At 39.0% G+C, this 11,099-nt stretch overlaps 1 protein-coding gene and 1 long non-coding RNA gene across 4 annotated transcripts in view; one reads left to right on the top strand and one right to left on the bottom strand.

Annotated features, from left to right (window-relative positions):
• Positions 1-4,637: 4,637 nt before the first annotated feature.
• LOC127164348 (NACHT, LRR and PYD domains-containing protein 3) overlaps positions 4,638-11,099 on the bottom strand; it is a 1,126,570-nt gene continuing 1,120,108 nt past the window's right edge. For all 3 annotated transcript variants that reach the window (XR_007827625.1, XR_007827626.1, XR_007827627.1), the window contains one exon: positions 4,638-5,077. The gene's annotated coding sequence lies outside the window, so the exon portion shown is untranslated. The remainder of the gene's footprint in view (positions 5,078-11,099) is intronic.
• On the top strand, positions 5,541-8,299 carry LOC127164357 (uncharacterized). Its single transcript, XR_007827630.1, has 3 exons — positions 5,541-5,942; positions 7,630-7,706; positions 8,240-8,299. It is a non-coding gene; the product is annotated as an uncharacterized LOC127164357 (long non-coding RNA).

Below are 11,099 nucleotides of genomic sequence, written 5' to 3'. Positions count from 1 at the left end.
CCCACATTTAAAAAGTAACACAAAAGTATTGTTACACGTTACTTTCCATAAAAAGTAACATAATTAGTTACTTTTTCAAGGAGTAAAGGCTTTCCCCAACACTGATTATAAATGTGTTATTTAAATTAACTGTTATTATTGCAATAGTATTATTGCCATATTAATTCAATATTTACTCTTCATTTTATTTTATTTTATTAACAACAATACCCTAAATATGATTCTGCATTAATAATAATAATAATAATAATAAGAGAATTAAAGTTCTGACTTTTTATTTTACAGCAGTTCTACCATTTTAATGGATTTATTGATATTTAAATAATAATAATAAAAAATATTGTTTTTGTTGTTGTTGTAAAATACTGAAATAGTTTTTATTTATTTGTTTATTGGTATATTTAAAATACATTAAAATATGTTGTTAGTAATAATAATAATAATAACACCAATAACAAAATATAATTTTACTTTATTTTTAATCATAACATTTAAACTCAATTAAATAATTACTATCGCAATAATCATATTGTACTGTAAATAAAAGGTCAGTACATAATAATAATAATAATAATACTGACTTTATTTTACAGTGCAACAAGATTATTATAATAATAACTTATAATTTAATATATATATTTTGTTTTTATTAAATACTTTTTTTCAGTATAATTGGATTACTCCAATCATAACATTTCTTTATTGTTATAAAAAAATAAATTATTATTATTATTATTGTGTCATTTTATTTTACAGTGCAATAGTATTACTGCAATAGTATTTAATAAAATAAAATTCATATTTTTAGGTATTATTATCATTTAAATTATAACAAATAGTATAAGAAATCAAGAAATATATTATGATAGCAATAGACACATTAACAAACATATCAATTTTAAAATATATTATAAATTATTAAAATGAACTATTATTATTGCAATAATATTTTTGCAATATTTATTCAATAAAACAAAACAAACAAAAAAAAAACAAATATCAGCCAAAATATGATTTTTATTTTATTATTATAAAATGATAATGACATAAAGATGTGTAACGAGGTCACTGAGGCAGTAGTAGAATCCATACGCAGAAGTTTATTAGGAACAGCAGCAAACAAAACGTATAACCAGGCAGAGGGTCGAAACCAAAAGCAGTCCAATAGCAACCAAAACAACAGGGGTATTCCAGATAGCAATAGTCAAAGGGCAGATGAGGGTCACACCTTGAAAACAGTCCACACAGGCAAACAATCCAAAAATACAATAATCCAAAGACAGAGCAAGACGGCAACAGATAATCAGACAGAGAAATGGTAAACGCTCGGTAAGGCAGGTGAAACTGGCAATACTTCGTGAAGTACTGAGCACATGGCCAGTCCTTATATAGTGACAAACAGGAAGTAACAATAGAAGCAGCAGAGGGAGCGTGCAAGCAGTCCTAGGGTGAGAGCTCCCTCTGCTGGCTTGGCGTTACAGAATCCCCCCCCAGGAGCGACTCCTGGCGCTCAAAACAACAACAGTCCAGGTGGGTGGGGGAACAGAGGCAAAACAGGGGGTGGGACGGAGGGCCAGGTCCATGATGAGCAGGTGGGCCTGGATCGTGGAGCAGGGACAGACAGTGAAGCACTGGAGGACCTGGACCATGGAGCAGGGACAGACAGTGAAGCATTGGAGGACCTGGGCCGTGGAGCAGTGGCAGACAGTGAAGCATTGGAGGACCTGGGCCGTGGAGCAGTGGCAGACAGTGAAGCACTGGAGGACCTGGGCCGTGGAGCAATGGCAGACAGTGGAACACTGGAGGGCCTGGGCCGTGGTGCAGTAGCAGAAAGTGGAAACTTGGAGGACCAGGGCCGTGGAGCAGTAGCAGACCGTGTGGTACTGGAGGGCCTGGGCCGTGGAGCAATGGCAGAGCAGGCAGAACAGGAAGCCATGGCGAGGCAGGCAGAGCAGGGAGCCATGGCGAGGCAGGCAGAGCAGGGAGCCATGGCGAGGCAGGCAGAGCAGACATAACAGGGAGCCATTGCAGGGCAGGCAGAACAGGCAGAGCAGACAGGAGCAGAGATATCCACAGTGGGACTAATGACATGCATAGCAAAGCGGTGTATACTTGAATGATTTCTTTGGCTGTGGCATGGCAGGCAGAGAGTTTCATATGGGTCTTCTGGCGGGCAGAGAGTTCATCCTGGGACGCCGCCCCCATAGGAGGATCTACAGCATGCGCTGACACCTCTGGGGGCATAGGCGCAGATGCTTGGGCAGGTGAGGCGGGGAAGTCATGAATGGCCTTCATGGCCGTGACAGGACAGGCAGAGAGTCCATGGGGAAACGCCGCCCCTTTAGGAGATTCTGCAGCCGGAGCTGCCACTTCTGGAGGCATTGGCGCAGAGTCTTTGACAGAAGAGGCCTCTAACATAGACTCGTGGACAGACGAGGCAGTGAGTTCATTAATGGACACCACCTCCTTAGGAGGTTCTACAGCGCATGCTGACACCTCAGGAGGTATTGGCGCAAACTCTTGGACAAGAGAGGCTTCTGGCATAGACTCGTGGATAGACGAGGCCTCTGGAGCAGACTTGTGGACAGATGAGGCCTGTGGAGCACAGTATGCAGCCCACACACTGAAAATGGCTACGGCCATTACAGGCAGCACAGTAGATAATGGGGTGTCTGTTGACCTTGAGGGTGCTGATGTTATGGGCTTGTGGCTTGTGAATGTGGGCTCTGCGTGGCTTGGGAGCGTGGGCTCTGCGTGGCTTGGGAGCGTGGGCTCTGCGTGGCTTGGGAGCGTGGGCTCTGCGTGGCTTGGGAGCGTGGGCTCTGCGTGGCTAGCTGATATGTGAGGTGGTTTGAGAAGGTTAAAGGGGACCTGGAGAGGTTTTGGTAGGACAACAGTTTCTTGCCTTGACTCGGGGAGGCCTGCCGTGTCCGGACTTGACTCGGGGAAGCCTGCCGTGGCCGGACTTGACTCGGGGAAGCCTGCTGTGGCTTGATTAGGTTCATGAAGATCAATTGCGGCTTGGTTTGGCTCCTGGACGACAGTCGCAACTTGGCTTGGCTCATGAAGAACAACCGTGGCTTGGCTTGGCTCATGGACGACAGCCGCAGCTTGGCTCCTGGACGACAGTCGCAACTTGGCTTGGCTCATGAAGAACAACCGTGGCTTGGCTTGGCTCATGGACGACAGCCGCAGCTTGGCTTGGCTCATGGACGACAGCCGCAGCTTGGCTTGGCTCATGGACGACAGCCGCAGCTTGGCTCATGGACGACAGCAGCAATTTGACTTGACTCGGGAAGATCTGCTGCAACATGGCTTGGCTCAGGAACAACATGGCTTGGCTCAGGAACAACAGCTGTAACGTGGCTTGACTCGTGGGGAACAGCTGTGACTTGGCTTGACTCGTGGGACACAGCTGTGTCTTGGCTTGACTCATAGAGAACCACAGCTGTGTCTTGACTTGATTCGTGGAGAACAGCTGTGACTTGGCTTGACTCGTGGGACACAGCTGTGTCTTGGCTTGACTCATAGAGAACCACAGCTGTGTCTTGACTTGATTCGTGGAGAACAGCTGTAACTTGGCTTGATTCATGGGGAACAGCTGTGTCCTGACTTGACGCGGTTGCTTGACTTGACGCTGTTGCTTGGCCGGGCTCTGTAGCTTGGCCGGGCTCTGTAGCTTGACTTGACCCTGGAACTGGACTTGACTTGGAAGCCTTGGCCTTTGGAGCAGCAGCTGTAGCTTGACTTGACACAGGAGACACAGCTGCAACTTGACCTGACTTTGAAGATGCACCTGCAGCTTGACTTGACTCTGCAGCTTGACTTGGCTCTGCAGCTTGACTTGGCTCAGGAACAGTAGCTGTAATCTTGCTTGGCTCGGGGATGGCAGCTGTGACTTTACTTGACTCAGGAAACGCAACTGCGACTTGACACAGCTGCAGCTTGACTGGAATCAGGGGTAGCTGCCATTTTAGCTGCCCATACGGCCATGAGGGGTGAGTCCAGTATGTGTGCCATCATGTGGTGTGGTTCTGGGATAGCGGCCATCTTGTGAACTGGCTTGGGGAAGGCAGCCATCTTGTGGACTGGCTCTGGAATGGTAGCCATCTTGTGAACAGGTTTGGGGATGGCAGCCATCTTGTGGACTGGCTCTGGGATGGCAGCCATGATGGGTGCAGGCCCTGGAGCGGCAGGCATGGCGTGAGCAGGCTTTGGCTTGGCAGGCATGACGTGAGTAGGCTTTGGCTTGGTGGATGGGGCTGGAGCAGGCTTTGGCTTGGCTGACGTGACGTGAACTGGTTGTGGTGTGGGGGTTACTGTAGGGTCCCTCATCCGCAATCCCAACAGTAAAAGATGATCCCGCAAGTAATAATGCATAGTCAATATATTTTTCCAAAGTCCAGTGAATCTTACCTCCAGGGAGGCCAAAACGAATGGGGTGAGTGTTCCTGCTCTGAAAATGTCCTTGAGTGCCACGTCGTTGAAGTCGACCAAGTGACATAATTGGCAAAAGTCCACAACATAATCTTCAATGGGCCGATTACCTTGGTGTAGACAGAACACCATAATTCATAGAACACCAGAACTTCATAATTATAGTTTCTATTCCCCCATATAGTTTCTATATATTTTAAAATATATTCTGACAGCTTTTTTATTTAAGGAGATCCCATAATACAACTTTACTGTATTTACAAAATATTGTATTATAGTAAATGCTGTGATTATTGTCATATTTTATAATGTCAGAAACTCATTTCAGTCTTGTGAGGAATTGATTATATTCATGATACAAACATCAATTAAAATCTGATTTGAGGTTGATTTGTGACTGTGTTTTATTATTTATGTGCAAAAACAATAGAAAGAAATGAATGACATGTTCATGAATCATGTTTGTGTTCAACTGAAAGATGATTTTGATCATAATAAAACAAATGATTGATGAGACACGACAATAAAACACAAATATACTTACACACACACACTGATCTTACTGTCTATATGAGGATTTATCACACACATTTATTCTGATTCATGTTCATATTCATGTGATGAAGAGACTCTATAACATCTCACTGTTACTGATTCATCAGCAGCTCAAAGCATTATGGGTACAATCTCTATCAGTCTGTTCTCATTCATCAACACAGTGAAACTGATGATCTTGGATTAACATAAAACCCAGCACAGAGCGTCTGAGTGAATGTGGTCTGTTCTGTGCAGATGAGACTCATTGTGTCAGAGACGCTGTAGAAGGACAGAGTTCCTGCACTCTCATCCACATACACTCCTACTCTATAGATATTATTATTATTCACTCCTGTTCTACTGATGATGGGCTTCACAGGGAGATCAGTGTCTATGTTATTGTGTCTGAATGAGTATCTGTCAGGAGAGCAGATCAAACTCCAGGACTGATCATTAAATCCAAACACACACTCATCACCCCGTCCCTTCCTGCTGATGCTCTTATATGACACTGATATGTCCACACGTCCTCTCCACTCAATCTCCCAGTAACAGCGTCCGTTGGTTTTGGTGGATTACAAGGACATTCCACCAGTTTACATACCAGCATTATAAGGACATTTGGGATTATGAGGACCAAGGACATGTCCTTATAATTCAAACAATGTAAATGCATATGTTTGAGCCTCAGGAACAATCTCCTGCTTTTTTTCGGAATGTCCTTTTAAACGGGTAAACCAGTTTTCTGGTGTTTTTGAGTGTATGCCATCACGCCTCCTAATGGCAGGCTTTGTAACTGCTCATTTATACACATTACGACCTAAATGGGCGGAGACCGTTCGGAAAACGCGGGCTGCATTTTGATTGGTTAATCATGCTCCCGCGTACCGGAGGCGGAGTCTCTCCGGGAGCGCGCAATCTACCAATAGACGTCGTCAAGTGATGCGGCAGCAGCAGTGACAAATTAGGTAAGTAAATAAAGTATTAAGATTTATATTCATTCATAAAAATGGTATTGTCTGAATGGTGTATTTTTCTTAGCATTGTTTTCTGGTGGTAGTCGTTAAAATATATATTCATGCCGTCATAATCCATATGCGATTTATGAAGCTGAAGATAGGCTGCGTCTAATTAATTAAAAGTATTTTGGAAGTTTTGAAAGAACTGTGACATCAATGAGGAAATAGACTCTTTATTAAGCATCCAAATGCCTTAAATTTGCGTTGTGATTGAGATGATTAATCACGTTGTTCCCTGAAATGGCTTTATTGGTAAAGAAAACGATGACCGTAAAGAGAATAAGGCGTACATATGATTGAAATGTTAATGGGTATGAAAAGCTAATATGCTATTAGCTTGATGCAACACTGGCCATGTTGGCGATTCATATGAATTGAAATGCGCAAAATGAGCATTTATTTGACAGAAATTACTTAAATCTAATAATATATTTAATTTGTCATCTTTAAAATAAATTAAACTGCAGCGGAGTTTTATGGTGATAATGCAACTTTTCCTAGCCTATACTTTAGGATGGGTAATATGTAATTAATACTGTAAGCTTTTAAATTGTGTTTTTTTTTTACTTGATTTTTACTTCTTTATTTAATTTCAATTAACTGTAACTGAGGCCAACTCAGCCTGTTTTAAGAATATACATTTGTAATTTAGAATTAATTCATTACTAATATTGTATTGACTGTTGCAGTGCAGTTAAGACTGTCTAATTTAGCATACTAATATAATATAATTAAATAATCTAAATAGCAGAATAACACAAAGGACTAAAAGCATATATTTAGCATACTTTTTAATGAAAAATATAATTAGAAGTACAGACTTAATGCAAAGTTAGCATATATATATATATATATATATATATATATATATATATATATATGTGTATATATATCTAAATAGGGTACGAAAATCACTTTTAAGTAGATTTTTTTTTTTTTTAAAGCATGTTGGCAGATAATTGTTCTTGTTTTAATCATAAACTTGCTTTTCATCAATTTCACTAAAGGAAAACTTAAATCATTAACAAAAAAAATTTTACTCTCACTTGTTTGATTGGGTTCTCTTTGTCTACTTTCAGGAAAATCTGATCATGTTTGGGTCATATTTATGCAGAAATATAGAAAATTTGAAAGGGTTCACAATCTTTCAAGCAGCACTGTATTTAAATAGCTAGAAACATAAGATACTGTGCTTAATGTTTACTAATAAACTTAAGCATTAGCTAATAATTAAAGATTTATTATTTATGCAAATTAAAATGCCTACCAATGGCATTCATCTTTCAATTCATATGGTCATGCACATTTTAAAAATCTACAAAGGATTTTAAAAGATGTTTTGGAAATATTAAACGCTTTTGTTAATGTACAACACTTTTGCTGCTATTGAGGTGTGAACAGGTTTAGTGTTACGGGTAGGTTAAAGGTTTGGTTGAGGAGTCAACAGTGTACAGGGTTCAGTTTGATTATTGTAGGGGGGACATATTAACATGGTAGCATAGTACAACAGTAGTTTGTGAAGTGCTTAAATTAACTAATTAATCTTAGACTTAGTGTCAAGATTTGGTCTTGGATTTTCTTTAGGTTGAGCAAATTTGATATCAATATTTATGTACATTCATTCTCTATTTGACAGATGAATGCAAACATCATTGTCATGATCATGTCATGATCATCATGTCAAGACCCTTCCCAGAAGCAAGTTCAGAACAGGTATTGTGTCATTTTGGTTGAGTGTGCTTACTTTATATCTGAAAAATAGAAAGTTGACAGAGACTTGAGGTAGAATTACACACTGTTTAACAGACAACACACTGCATTGTGAGGACTGAGTGGTTTGCCAGGACATTGAAGTGTGTAAATGATTAGTAAAAAGTAGGCATGTAACTGTCATAATGTACTGTTAAACCGCTCTGTCTTTTCAATGCAGTGTGTTGTCAGTGACATCAATAAGGCTTGGTCATTGTAGCTTTATATGGTTGAAAATTCTGTACCAGAAAAGGCATAAGCAGATGTTAGACATAAAACAACAATTTTCAAACACCCCTTTTAATGCACTATTTTGTATTTTAACAGTAATGTAATAAAGAAGGGCTCAGTTAGTCCTGGGTGGTATAACCAAATATCTGGATCTTAGTACTTTTTTAAGAGTCAGCCTGTTTAACAGTATATTATAGTCCCCCCTTCTTTAACTTGTGCAAATATTTGACATCAATATTTATGTACATTCATTCTCTCTTTGACAGATGAACACACACACCGTTACTGAGATGTCAAGACCTTTCCTAGAAGCAAGTTCAGAACAGGTATTGTGTCATTTTGGTTGAGTGTGCTTACTTTATATGTTAAAAATAGAAAGTTGACAGAGAATTGAGGTAGAATTACACACTGTTTAACAGACAACACACTGCATTGTGACACCTAATGAAATGTTTGAATTTTTTTATATATATATATATATATATATATATATATATACGCACATACACACACACACTAATCAAAACACAATAGACAGGAAATGCTTTAGATTACCAAGACAAACTATTTTTTTTTTTTTTTTCAGTGGATTATCTTGCATGAATTAATTGTTTACCTTAAGACTAGCAATGTGCACTAACAAAACAAATATTGTGATTTCGATTTCATGAGGACATTAAGGCTAAAAAAACAAAAACAAAACTGTTTGGATGGATTGATGTACTCAATCATTAAATACATTGTTAATTTTGAACAAAAAAAGTTGTTTTTACATTTTAATGTAGTGTGCATGCTTACGTGAGTTGATATTTGACTGTCCAGCCATGTTTATTTTATATCCCAACCACAGAAAGTTAATATAGGAACAAAATATACATTATGACAGTTATATGCCTACTTTTTACTAATCATTTACACATGTCAATGTCCTGGCAAACCACTCTGTCCTCACAATGCAGTGTGTTATCTGGTTCATGTTTGGTAAAACTAAAATGCCTATGGTTTCACTGTTCTGCAAACCACTCTGTCCTCACAATGCAGTGTGTTATCTGGTTCATGTTTGGTAAAACTAAAATGCCTATGGTTTCACTACAATGTTCTGGCAAACCACTCAGTCCTCACAATGCAGTGTGTTATCTGGTTCATGTTTGGTAAAACTAAAAAGCCTATGGTTTCACTACAATGTCCTGGCAAACTGTTCTGTCCTCACAATGCAGTGTGTTATCTGGTTCATGTTTGGTAAAACTAAAAAGCCTATGGTTTCACTACAATGTCCTGGCAAACCACTCAGTCCTCACAATGCAGTGTGTTATCTGGTTCATGTTTGGTAAAACTAAAAAGCCTATGGTTTCACTACAATGTCCTGGCAAACTGTTCTGTCCTCACAATGCAGTGTGTTATCTGGTTCATGTTTGGTTCAAACTAAAACTAAAAAGCCTATGGTTTCACTACAATGTCCTGGCAAACCACTCAGTCCTCACAATGCAGTGTGTTATCTGGTTCATGTTTGGTAAAACTAAAATGCCTATGGTTTCACTACAATGTTCTGGCAAACCACTCAGTCCTCACAATGCAGTGTGTTATCTGGTTCATGTTTGGTAAAACTAAAAAGCCTATGGTTTCACTACAATGTCCTGGCAAACCACTCTGTCCTCACAATGCAGTGTGTTATCTGGTTCATGTTTGGTAAAACTAAAAAGCCTATGGTTTCACTACAATGTCCTGGCAAACTGTTCTGTCCTCACAATGCAGTGTGTGATCTGGTTCATGTTTGGTAAAACTAAAAAGCCTATGGTTTCACTACAATGTCCTGGCAAACTGTTCTGTCCTCACAATGCAGTGTGTTATCTGTCATGTTTGGTAAAACTAAAAAGCCTGTGGTTTCACTACAATGTCCTGGCAAACCACTCAGTCCTCACAATGCAGTGTGTTGTCTGTTAAACAGTGTGTTTTTAACATTTTTAACATATAAAGTAAGCACACTCAACCAAAATGACACAATACCTGTTCTGAACTTGCTTCTAGGAAAGGTCTTGACATCTCAGTAACGGTGTGTGTGTTCATCTGTCAAAGAGAGAATGAATGTACATAAATATTGATGTCAAATATTTGCACAAGTTAAAGAAGGGGGGACTATAATATACTGTTAAACAGGCTGACTCTTAAAAAAGTACTAAGATCCAGATATTTGGTTATACCACCCAGGACTAACTGAGCCCTTCTTTATTACATTACTGTTAAAATACAAAATAGTGCATTAAAAGGGGTGTTTGAAAATTGTTGTTTTATGTCTAACATCTGCTTATGCCTTTTCTGGTACAGAATTTTCAACCATATAAAGCTACAATGACCAAGCCTTATTGATGTCACTGACAACACACTGCATTGAAAAGACAGAGCGGTTTAACAGTACATTATGACAGTTACATGCCTACTTTTTACTAATCATTTACACACTTCAATGTCCTGGCAAACCACTCAGTCCTCACAATGCAGTGTGTTGTCTGTTAAACAGTGTGTAATTCTACCTCAAGTCTCTGTCAACTTTCTATTTTTCAGATATAAAGTAAGCACACTCAACCAAAATGACACAATACCTGTTCTGAACTTGCTTCTGGGAAGGGTCTTGACATGATGATCATGACATGATCATGACAATGATGTTTGCATTCATCTGTCAAATAGAGAATGAATGTACATAAATATTGATATCAAATTTGCTCAACCTAAAGAAAATCCAAGACCAAATCTTGACACTAAGTCTAAGATTAATTAGTTAATTTAAGCACTTCACAAACTACTGTTGTACTATGCTACCATGTTAATATGTCCCCCCCAATAATCAAAACTGAACCCTGTACACTGTTGACTCCTCAACCAAACCTTTAACCTACCCGTAACACTAAACCTGTTCACACCTCAATAGCAGCAAAAGTGTTGTACATTAACAAAAGCGTTTAATATTTCCAAAACATCTTTTAAAATCCTTTGTAGATTTTTAAAATGTGCATGACCATATGAATTGAAAGATGAATGCCATTGGTAGGCATTTTAATTTGCATAAATAATAAATCTTTAATTATTAGCTAATGCTTAAGTTTATTAGTAAACATTAAGCACAGTATC

The sequence above is a fragment of the Labeo rohita genome, chromosome 4 (assembly GCF_022985175.1).
Source record: "Labeo rohita strain BAU-BD-2019 chromosome 4, IGBB_LRoh.1.0, whole genome shotgun sequence".
NCBI lineage: Eukaryota > Metazoa > Chordata > Actinopteri > Cypriniformes > Cyprinidae > Labeo > Labeo rohita.
This window is presented reverse-complemented; position numbering and strand designations above follow the sequence as displayed.